This window comes from Coturnix japonica, chromosome 2 (assembly GCF_001577835.2).
Source record: "Coturnix japonica isolate 7356 chromosome 2, Coturnix japonica 2.1, whole genome shotgun sequence".
Lineage (NCBI taxonomy): Eukaryota > Metazoa > Chordata > Aves > Galliformes > Phasianidae > Coturnix > Coturnix japonica.
The window spans coordinates 26,549,175-26,560,753 of NC_029517.1; the positions used below are offsets into that span (position 1 = coordinate 26,549,175).

Below are 11,579 nucleotides of genomic sequence, written 5' to 3' on the forward strand. Positions count from 1 at the left end.
ATTTAGGCATGCAGTTAATCCTAGCTATTTATATGGCTAGATACCACACCCTGAAACAAAGGATACAGTATCAGTTCATGTGTATTAAAAAAAATTTAAAAAAATAAAAAAAATAAAAATTAAAAAAAAATTACCATTAAATGTAAAGAAAAAAAAAAAAGGCAATAAAATAGACGCTATATTTGTGACTCAGACTCCAGTGTTGTTACACTTTCCAATTAAAAGCTAAAATCCACATAAGATGTTAATACTTTTTACTTTCTCCATTTGAAGGAGCGTTCATAAAATTCAAATGCCTGTTTTCTGAAATGCATATTTTTTAATAAGTGGGTTATCATTGATGCTTTTGTATTTTATCTAAGGATATTTGTATTCTATCTAATTGTGCACTAGTTTTAACAAAGCCTTTTTTTCTGTTATGCATAACTGACTGAATATTAAGTGTTGCTCTATATTGTCTTTGAGTAGTACATGTTTAGTAATATTATCCAGTTCAGCTTTTATTTACTTATTTTTTCACCCCTGGGAAAAATACATAATCAAAGCCTGATTGTTTTACTCTTGCTGCTAGTGAAAATCATAGGATCCATAGGATATTCAGAGCTGTGGGATGCAGTTATATTGCAGAAACAGAGTATCCTAAAATCCTGTCAGATTTTGCAACTTTAATAAGAGAATTGTTGCTGTGTATTTTTAATTATTATTTTTACTTACTGTTCTTTCTGGCCACCCACTCCAAAAGACTACAGTGGAAAATCTAGAAAGATTTGCTTTATTAGCATTTTAACTGAAAACAGAGTTTGGCAGCTAATCTCCTCCTAAATATCTAAACATCAACAACTACTCTGCTTCCCCTCTGGAGCAAAAACTATGCTGTACTCTAGACAGCAAAACACAGAATGTGAAATATGTATGCATACATTTTGATATGTGCATACTCTGGCAAGGCTTCTTAGAAAGTACAACTGCAGCTCAAGTTCAATGAAAACCTGAATACTATACTCCAAGAGATTTATCTACTTTTTTTTAGGGGTCAGATTTTCAGCCCCCTATATGAGCTAATTCATCAGAATTACTAGTGAGATTTGGTTATCCTCCAGCTTTGACTGATGCTGCTCCAAACTGAGTCCACTGAGTCAGAATCCCTGAAGGAAACACACTGCTTCTTCCATCATAACCTGACTGCACTATATCTGCGGGTGGAAAATATGGTCAACCTCACTTCACATAAATATTTAGGAATCATAAAAAGTGCTGTATGTGAAGATAGTTTCCAAACATTTCATAAGGTACTCATGCATACATGACTACCCTGCCAGTATACACCGATAAACAGCAGTCTCAAAGGGTCCTGCTACAAATTGCCTTTTATTGGGAACACTTTTTTCAGAGTTCAGTTCAGCTAAATCAAGAATTAAGAAAAAACGATCTCTGGCTGCTCTCAACCGCTTTAAAAATTGAATTTAGAAAACATTTGCAGCTGTGGCTGGCATTGTTTTGGCTCCACATTTTGACTGAATGCTACCATCTTGTCTTGGTTGGTCTTAAGCAACTGTTTCCCTTACTTCAAGGTCCAGCTATCCAATTTTTAAATTATCATCTTTTATTACCACAATCAGTACTTTGAGCCATAGTAGACACACTAATCAACATTAACAAAGAAGTGTATAAGTAAATAAATGGTTGTGAGCAAGTGCAATTTAAAAGCAGAACACAACTATATAAAAGGAAGGATGTGTTGTGCCTTTAGAAAAATTCCCACAGGAATAAATTTCTCATTGCTCCTTTATGTTCCAATGTAGCAGAAACATTATGAAAAAGAGAAAGTAAACTAATGGTTCTCCACTTCTGGACGGGCACTGTTTCCACAGCAGGATTCTCCAGTAAGGTCTGCCCTTGTCATTCAACAAATCGTCTAAATGGGCCAAGGAAGATGACAGCTGTAAGGTACATTTCTTGGTTTTATATCTACCCAATTGCCTGTTTGAATACTGTCCTGAAGCTTTTGTAACTTAACTTACCCAGTGCTGGTTGCATCTGACTTTTGGAAAGTTCAAAGCATAGACTATGAATTGTAAAAAAGGGATTATTATTATTATTATTATTATTATTATTATTATTATTATTATTATTATTATTATTATTGTTTTGCTCTTAAGTGTGAACTGTAGTTGAATAGAGAAATTTTTTCTTCTCCATTTCTGCTTTTTTGTTGAATTCACTGGGAATGGCAGAATTTCAGTATCTCCCCCTCTTCCCCCTCCCCCCAAAAAATATCTTAAGTCACTTAAGCTGTTGCAATTCAGATTCATGTTGTCAGAGTTCATTAATTCAAATTAGTGTAATAAATTGTACATTTTGGATTTAGCCCAAGGGAGCCTTTAAAGTCTTTTTTGCCTACGGATTCCTCAGATGCTAACTATTACAGTATTTTCCTGTAAAGTAGTCTATGAATAGAATGGCAATGAGGAGGGCTTGACAAGAAACAGAAGTACGTAACACAAAACACCAAAATACTCACATTCCTCTTTACCTCTGCTAATAGCTTTTCTTTTTTTCTATGCCCTAGAAAGTAGAACTCTATAGCAGGCACCCAAAGCTTGTTATGAGCCTCTTTGCAAGGGAAGCTGTTGCTTCATTTAGTATGGAGAACAGATACTTTTTTTCCCCCACCCCCTCAGATATAGCCATAAATCTCAGCAGAATGCATCAACTCCAGCTCACTGTGCCACAGGGCCAACTTTTTCATTTTCTTGGTTTCTTTGAAGTCCATTTGATCAGAGGAGGGAAGTGATTTGGGACATAGCTGTGCCCTGTGATGGAACTCATTTTTTTTAGAGTTCTGAAAACATCCTCAGAGTGTGAACACTGCTATTCTGTTTACATTAGACAGCATTCATTCTTTTGAAGAAGCCACTAATGTCTTGAATGATCTGTTCTGAACATATTTTATTTTTTTCTTTAAAGAAAAAAGTGCAAGGCATGAAATGATTTGTTTTCTGTACCTACATCACTGCACAGTGATGCTGTCAGTCCCACTAGCAATATTTTATGATGACGTTCTGTAAAACGTTTAAGTCTATATGCAGGAACATGAAGCTTTCCTATACTAAAGTAATAATGACATGAAAACCAACCACAAATGTATAGTTAAATGTAATGGACTGTAGTAGTTTTATTTCCTGCAGATTTAGGGGAGTGTTACAGAAATAAACTCCCTATCATATGATCTGAGGACTAATGAAGCAGAACAACTGAGACTAGGAGAAATGCACAGACCCTGAACAACTAGAAGTCCATAAAGAGGCACCCAGCTAGATGCTCGCTACCTTCTAACATCCTACTTCAACAAGCAACAAGAGGGCACAATGTAGCATGTGACTGTGGACAACCCTACTGTATTCCCTGTTCTGGCAATCACACAATTCATTTAACTACTAACACAGTTTTTAGCACATTATCCTCATGTAGGCACATCCAGATAGAAAGATGATGGGAAAGATTTTTTCAGTGACTCAGGTTATCTGTATGCTTAATGAGGGGGAAAGATCTGCCTTCCTTCGCATAAATAAATAACCACCATGTGCCTAAAATTCTGTTAAAATTATAAATATTTAATATGAAGATGTTTTAAGACAGATGGTTTATCTAAAAATAAAAATAAATGCTATTTCATTTCAGTGAGAAGTAAAAACATATCTGAAGACATTAAAATGGAAAAGAAAATTACTTAGGGAAGCTGCTTCAATTAGAATGGCATCAAAAATCTCATTACTTTATCTCAAGTTAAGTAAGCATGATGTCACCCTAGCAGAGTGGTTTTAATTTGTTCAATATACTCAGGATGATTTATATCTCAGTATTTCTGGCAAAGACACTTCAGAGAGTTAACTATCTTTCCTGAAAGACTTTTGTTGACTGAACTGAGGTGAAGAGTATCTACGTGTATGTTCAATAAATGTTTAAATTGGTTACTCCTAAGCTTCTCCAACTTGAATTTGATTCTAGTGCTGTCATTTTTTTAAAGAAGGCCTTTTAACTTTTTTTCTTCTGACTTTGCATGTTCTATTCACTGTTCTGTTCTGGTAGAAATTTACAGGATGGAACTTACAGGATGAACTAAGAACATTGTTGAATTTTGTTGATCCCACAGTAGTACTCAGCTGCAATTTGCTATTGCTTCTGACACAACAGTGCAACTCTTTATCAGAAGGGCCTTTTAAAATTTTCTTAGATTTTTTCTGATTTTTTTTTCTAGTAATCTTACTGAGCAGCCCCACATGCTGTTGTTCTAGTGTAATGAGAACGAGGTTTCTCAACAGATTAAACCGATCTAAACCAGCTTTGCCATAATCCTCCCTCTCTCTTTCTCTGGTGTTCTCTTCTTATGCTGGCACTGATGATTCCCAGTGACTCAGAGCTGGTTCAAAGGACTTAAAAGAAACATATTAGGGCTTTCTGTTAGAGTTTCAGAGCTAGCACAAGGTTGGTGGTGGGGAGCCAAAGCAAAATATTAAATTGCAATTATGTATGTGCTCAGATTGGCTTAATTGGTCACAGAATTGAAACCTGAGGGTATGGCAAACACTAACATGGAGGATACAAGCTGACAGGGCAGAAGAGGAAACTGGAAGCTTCTAAAGCTGGCTTTTACAGCAATGCCAGTGTCCTGAGTAATTTCACCCACAGTGTTAAGACTGGCAGAGATGGAGCCCAGAGTCACCCACAACATGTTCTGTTACAGTTGGGTCCCCTCCATGTCCCCATGATATCGGCTGTAGAAGAAGCAGAAGACCAACAGATTTTCCACAGGTAAGAGACTGTCCTCTGAAGAGAATTTCTATGGGTTGTGTTCAGGTAGGGAGAGAACCTAAAAGCTCTCCTAAGTAGCATAGTTACTGAAGACACCACCTGCTATATCACCTCACTAACTGAGCTGCTATCTTCCACTCTTTTCATCCTCAGTGTATTAATAAGTATTAAATGCTAGCCCTGTTAGTTGAACTCTTTCTTCAGATGATCTTTCTGAGACAGTTTTTGTGCTTTTTGCAAGCAGAGCTGTAGATCAGAACATTCTAGATGCACATCCACCCAGTAAGGGCTACTCATGCTCATGCAGAAAAAAGAACACTTGAACCTACAAGGACAACGTCATGTATGATGAATGGAGGATGACTATGAAGTCCCTTGGCAGACATAGGTTCAGGGTTGGAAGGGTTTCTTGGAAAACTCTTAGACAACTCATTAGGGACAAAATCAACAGTGTCATGGAGGAATTCAATTATGTTACATATAAATTAATCTAAAAGAATAGGGAAGGGAAAAAAAAGTCAACATGATGTCACTTATATAAGTTGATTGCTTTGGCAAACATATTTATTCGCGTTGTTACATAAGAGCTGCCAGAAATTTTATGGAAGGTTAAACATTTTTATTTCAATGCATTTAGCCTGACTGGAAGGACAATGACCAGTGGGAAACATTAAGTATGCTCACTCAGAAAAATGTTTAAAATATCATTGTCCCCTCTGGACGTTCAAACAAGAAGAGAAAATGATTTAAATGCTGGCGAAGACCAAATGTGGATGACAATAGTTAACGTGGGATTCCCATCTCAGTAGAGATTTACTTCAGCATCTGCGACATTCAACAATAGAAGGAAATGGTGGAAATCAATAGCAGGATTTCCTTTGACAATTCGCTTCTATTCTTTCTTCCCTTAAGTCCCTTTATTCTTGCCTAGTAAAAATTGTATACAACAGTAACAGCTGGAGGGAATGCAACTTCAGGTCTGAAAACACCTCAATCCATCAACAAGAAGGTGTGGTAGCTGGTCACTGCTGTCATACAGGAAGGAAATTGTAGCCTTCACTTTGAGCCATGAGAAGCAAGTCAAGAAGTGGGCAATCATGCTTAGACCATGGACGCAGTAGAATCAAGATCTCAAAATCCAGAGGAAAGCTGTGAATGAAAGGACACCATCATGTAAAGTTGCTTGTTTTCAGCAGATATCACTGTATATTTACTTTTAAGGTGTGATCCTATTACTCAATTTGGAGTCACACCAGAGGGATGTCTTCCAATTAGTGTCTGTGAGATCACAGCTAAGATACTGTTGAGAATGCCCAAGCTGCTCCAGTGTGACAAGCTCTCCACTATGATCAAAACCATCTGTGCAAGAGCATAACCACATAACGCTCCTCCAACATATTACAGCACCTTTCCTACCCATTAGCTTTACATGCTTTTTTGAAGTTACTTATGAGCAAAAGCTAAGAAAGATATAATATATCAAGAATATCATGTTCAGAGCTGAGGAAAACTAATTCCCATTTTCTGTTTCATTTTTTCAGAGCTCTATAATACCCCATTGTTGCAGTACATATACAACCAACAGCACTGTTTCATAAGGCAGCTGAAGGATGCTATTCAATTAGCAGCAAGATCTGAAGAAAACATTTACTTAGAAGAGTTCAGAAAGACTACTGTGAAGAAAAGTACCATATGCAATAGTCTTCTACCCACTGCTAAATAGTAAGAAACCCAAACCTTTAGAAAGGCAAGTCATTTTTCTTTAGAAGACTGCAGGAAAAGCAGTACTTTTTGGAGAAAACGTGAAAAAAGAAGTTGACAAAACTCATTCTATGCCCCATTCTATTGGAGTATCATACAAGAAAAACAAAGAGAAGCTGACCATCTTACACAACAACAATGCTATATTTTATTATTTCCTGTACAAAATATAGCTAAATGTATTCACTAAAAAAAAATGTAGTTAACCAGTTATGTTAAAAAAAAAATAAAAAAAAAAATTGTCAGTGCTTTGGCTTGTATATTTATAAGGAAAGAAAATCTAAACTTCTGGCTGGAACACCTACTTCAACCCACAGAATCACTGGGGTTGGAAGAGGCCTCTGGAGATTCTCCAGGCCAGGCTCATCCTAATGCATATTCCCTAGAGTAGGTTGCACAGGAAAGCATTGAGGTGGGTTTTGAATAACTCCGGAGGAAACACCACAAACTCTCTAGGCAGGTTACTCCAGTACTCTTCCACAACCAAAGTAAAAAAGTTTTTTCTAGGCCTCCAACTAGACTCTGTGCTTCTGATCTCAACCCTCTGTGCTCTGTCGGACAGTCAGTACTCAGTCCACCATACAATGATATTCCGACTTCTTTCATAATGTTTGGAATGCTTACACTTATGTTGAATGTGTTGATCTAGATAATTATAAGAATTCCATCAACTTCTTCATTTCCTGATTTAGCAAGATTATTAAGGTTTAGGTATTGTTGTTTGTTTAATTCATTTAATTTGTGACCACCCCCCCCCCTCCAACCCCCTATCCCACATGGAAAATAAGGTAATATAAACATCAAGCATTAGCTGCTGCCACTGTGACTTCACTGAATGTATTTAAAGATACAGACTGAAGTTCATCATGCATTATACCTGAGAAGGATATTCAGAGGATCAATTTGAACCTAGTAAGAAAAATATATATATTAAGGTTACTGGTGCTGTGATTTTCCTGTGGTCCACTAACAGAACAAGGACTGGGACCAGATCTTTTACTTCTTCCTTTTTAACTCACTGTGACAATATCATGCTATTTGATTGCAGTAGGTACTTAATTTTCAACCAGCACCCAATTCACTATAGCAAAACTCTTTATTTTAAGAATTATTTTTATTATTGCTACTATTATTTCAGTAAAAACACAGTTTGTAAAAACCTATGAAACTGCATGATTTTCCCCTGCCATTACATGTTTATGAGGCAATCCTTGTATGACCATTTTCACTCACACTAAGAAATCTTTGACTAATGTTGCAGCTCTTGCTTTTGACCATTTCCATAACTAATGACTTCTCAAAAAAGTCAGATCAAGTAATAAAACCTATTATCCTTTGGTTTCTATATCTATTGAGAAGTGCTTACTTACACTTCATCAACTTCCATCTTTCCATCAGAACATACTGTACTCTGCCTTGGGGGACACAGGGAACATTTCCACACTGGGGCCAAAGCATGTGTACAAACATAAGACACTGTTAAGTCCTCCTTTGAGTTCTGAATGTCATTAATAAAAGCTGTTTTCTTCCATCAGTGATCAAAGCTTCCATTAAGACTCAATGACTTATGTAAGATTGAACAAACTCACAATCCAAAGCCTCAAAGGAAACCTCCAAAGCACACACTCACACATCACTGCTTTTCAAAATGTTTTTGAATGACTGATCTCAGCACAGATTATGGACATATCAAATCTGATATAATTGTACTACAACTGGGGCTTAAAATAAGCAAATAGGCACGTGTGGCTCAACTTGCCTCTCACACTTATATCAATGCAGATTAAGACTTATACTGGATTAATTTTTTCTGACAAATAGTACAAGCTGCACAACTTTCTAGGAAACCAAAGCATCTCATGAGACTATAAGTATTTCTAAACTCTAGCTTTAAAGCTTTCTCTTTTAACTTAAACTGTAGTAAAAGTCAAGAGACTCACTGTGATGATTCACTCCAAATAAAATAATTTTTAAAAACAGTGCATACATCCAGCCACTTACCAGCAAATCATACAATATTCTTGATTATTGAGTTATTAACTTATAGGACTGATATTTTCCACCCACATTATACCTACTTTACCTTGTGGGTAAACACTTGAGAAACCTTCGACCATATTATATCTATTTACCAGTATTGCTGACAGCCAGGACTAAATGGGTCACCTCTCAGGTTGCTTCAAAGTCCTCTAATGACAACAGAAATTTTCCCATGCTTTAAAGGACTGCTCCTTAATTTCCTTTTGTCTGTGTAAATTAAGTGGAACTTTATTTTCTGTGTTTAGTTTTCCTTGAGAGGTACCGTAAGAGTTAAATAACCCCATAAGACATAACATGTACTGATTTGTGATGTTTAAAAGCTGATAAAATATACACACTCACAATTTCATTTTCTCTGTTATTTATCTATGTTAGACAGATAGACAACTATCCAGATTAGGCAAATAGATATCTGACATCTAGGAGGAAAAGAGGGAGAGAGCAAGAAAGGGAAAAGGAGAAATTGGTTTGATCAAGAGTACAAGAAACAATTATTTCAAAGGTTGGGAAATTTAGCTTTAGTAACAGCATTAGAGTCCTAGACGGAGGGCATTACTGTTGACTAAGCAGTTTAGAGAAAACACTCAGGCACAGACAAACATTTTAGAAACCTTTTCCTTTGATTAAAGGAAAAAAAAAAAAAAAAAAAAATTGAAGATCTGAGATAAGTCTCAAGATCCTAGATAGCTTTTGCCAGACTAAGTGCCTATTGAGCATTGTCATCACTCATATAAGTCACTGGGAAAAAGCATGAGTGAAGTCATAAGAGTGAGTTATGTGTTGCCAGCTCTATAAGCAGAGAAAGGATATTGCCAGGCCATCACTATTAACACGTTCTCAGACCTTTCATGCACACTGTGAAGGAATAAGTCATTGTGTTGGAAGCTGCAGTGCATTTCCTTCCCAAACCTGAGACAGGAAACAGAAGCACAAGGGAACAAAAGAAGCAGCAGAAATCCAGAGACAGTTCCATTATAATCACATGTGACTCTGCAAAATTTTTCACTTCTCTTCCTCTGTAAAAATATCTACATTGAACAGAGATACAAAGCTGTTCAAGAAGAAGGACTTCAGTCTTTCATGGACTCGCCCTTTTTTACTTTATACCTTTATATTCAAACTTTTGACACATGAATGGTATTACTTATCCATGCCAGCAAAAAGCCTGAAGTGCTTTACCAGGAAAGACCGGTAAATTACCAAAAAACCCAAACAAACAAACCACCACACACCCTCTGGATTCCCTCTCCCTGATTTTAAAGGGGATTCAACAGATTTGTTTCTTTAAAATATAATTTTAAAAATATCTTTTTTGTTTTCCTTGAGCAAAACATTTGCATTCTTTTTTTTTCCTGGAAAGATACTCACCCTACTATGACAACTGAATCAAGATCAAACAATAAGTCAGTGTTACTGCTAAACCAAAAGCACTAAAAGAATATTTGCACTGCAAGCCTCCACTGACTCCAGTAAGGCTTCATACTGAGATCTCTGGGGGAACCATAATAAGAAAATAAACAGGTTCTCCAATGATCACAGTAATTCATCCTTCCTAGTGCAACAAGACACATCAAAGATCATTATTAACCAACAAACTTCTTAGATTATTAAATGCATTTTCTCCCAATTAAACACGTAGAGGATACATTTTAATTGCTCCCCTCGGCATTAATCATTGAAACAAACAAGCAAAAAAATTAATTCACATTCCCTCTGAAATAGTTAAACGCTGAAAGTTATGAAGAACCTTTCCATAATAGAATTGGCAGTATTACCTCTGGGCTAATGCATATAGTAAAGGAAATTAAAAGAGGCTGCGAAGGAAAAGGAAAAGTAGAGCTGGCTCTTACTGAGTCAAAGGCAAAAATCCTTAGCGCTACAGTAAGACAAGAACAAGACCCAACAGCATGCATTTACTGCAAAGCCAAGAGAAATTTTAAAACATAAGTAATGAAGAACAGCAAAACGATAAATACTAAAAAGTTAGACATACATTTATTAATATAAAAAATAATTTTCCAAATATGCATTTTAATTTGCTTTTGGGATTAGTATGCAAGTTATTAATACAAAGAAAGAATCTGCTTTCTTAGTCCATTTGTTTTTTTCCCCTCACAGTATACATGCAGTATAAATGCATTCAGATTTGTATATATCTGTACCATGTGTGTCTGCAAAGAGAGAAGGACAATAGTAACATGGGCAGGAAATAGAAAATGTTCCATTTTCCAAACTTATCCTTGCCTCCAAATCATTACAATGCCAGATTTTATCAGGAACGCTTCTTTAAAAAAAATTAAAGAGAATTTCAGTTCCAGATGGAGTCTACAATGATGTTAGAAAGATAATATAAGGAAGAGAAAGTGGAAACAGATGTGTCATTTTTGCAGAGATGGATTACATTAGCGTAAAAGTCTCCAAATGCTATGCAAGTTGTGACATCTGCAGCAATAAGCTTAGACCTGAACAGTTCTTTTCACTTCCCCCTATAGACTTATAGAATTATTAAAGTTGGAAAAAAACCTTGGAAATGCTGTAATAGCAAATGATAATAGCAGAGTGGCAAAATCTTTGGCTACAGCAAAAAAAAGAACAAGTCCAAGTGCAGTAGCCATACATACATAAATGAAGAAAAAGAGCTGCTTACATTTGGAAGACCTCAGGTAGGCAGGGATCTCTGACAAGAAACACCCTCATCTCCACTGCCAACCCTTAAATGAGGTCTGGAAAGGGGTGGATCCTTGCTCCACCCCTTCCAGTCACTCAAGTGCATTGCATACACCTGAACTCCCCTGGGTTGGCTCTGCCTTCCTACCAGGTGCTCAATCACTGTTTTAGGCCATGACTTAACATTTTCACTACAACCTCAAAGATCATCTAGTCCAGCCACCCACATACCACCAGTATTGCTCACCAAATATCCTATGTCTTGAAACACACTTGCCTTGAATTGCACCAGTTGACAA

The 11,579-nt window shown here is 36.4% G+C and overlaps 1 long non-coding RNA gene across 1 annotated transcript; it reads right to left on the reverse strand.

The window, feature by feature from the left end:
* Window positions 1-5,051: 5,051 nt before the first annotated feature.
* Window positions 5,052-11,291, reverse strand: LOC116653010. Its single transcript, XR_004306355.1, has 2 exons — window positions 11,261-11,291; window positions 5,052-5,961 (listed from the first exon to the last, which is right to left on the reverse strand). It is a non-coding gene; the product is annotated as an uncharacterized LOC116653010 (long non-coding RNA).
* Window positions 11,292-11,579: the final 288 nt, after the last annotated feature.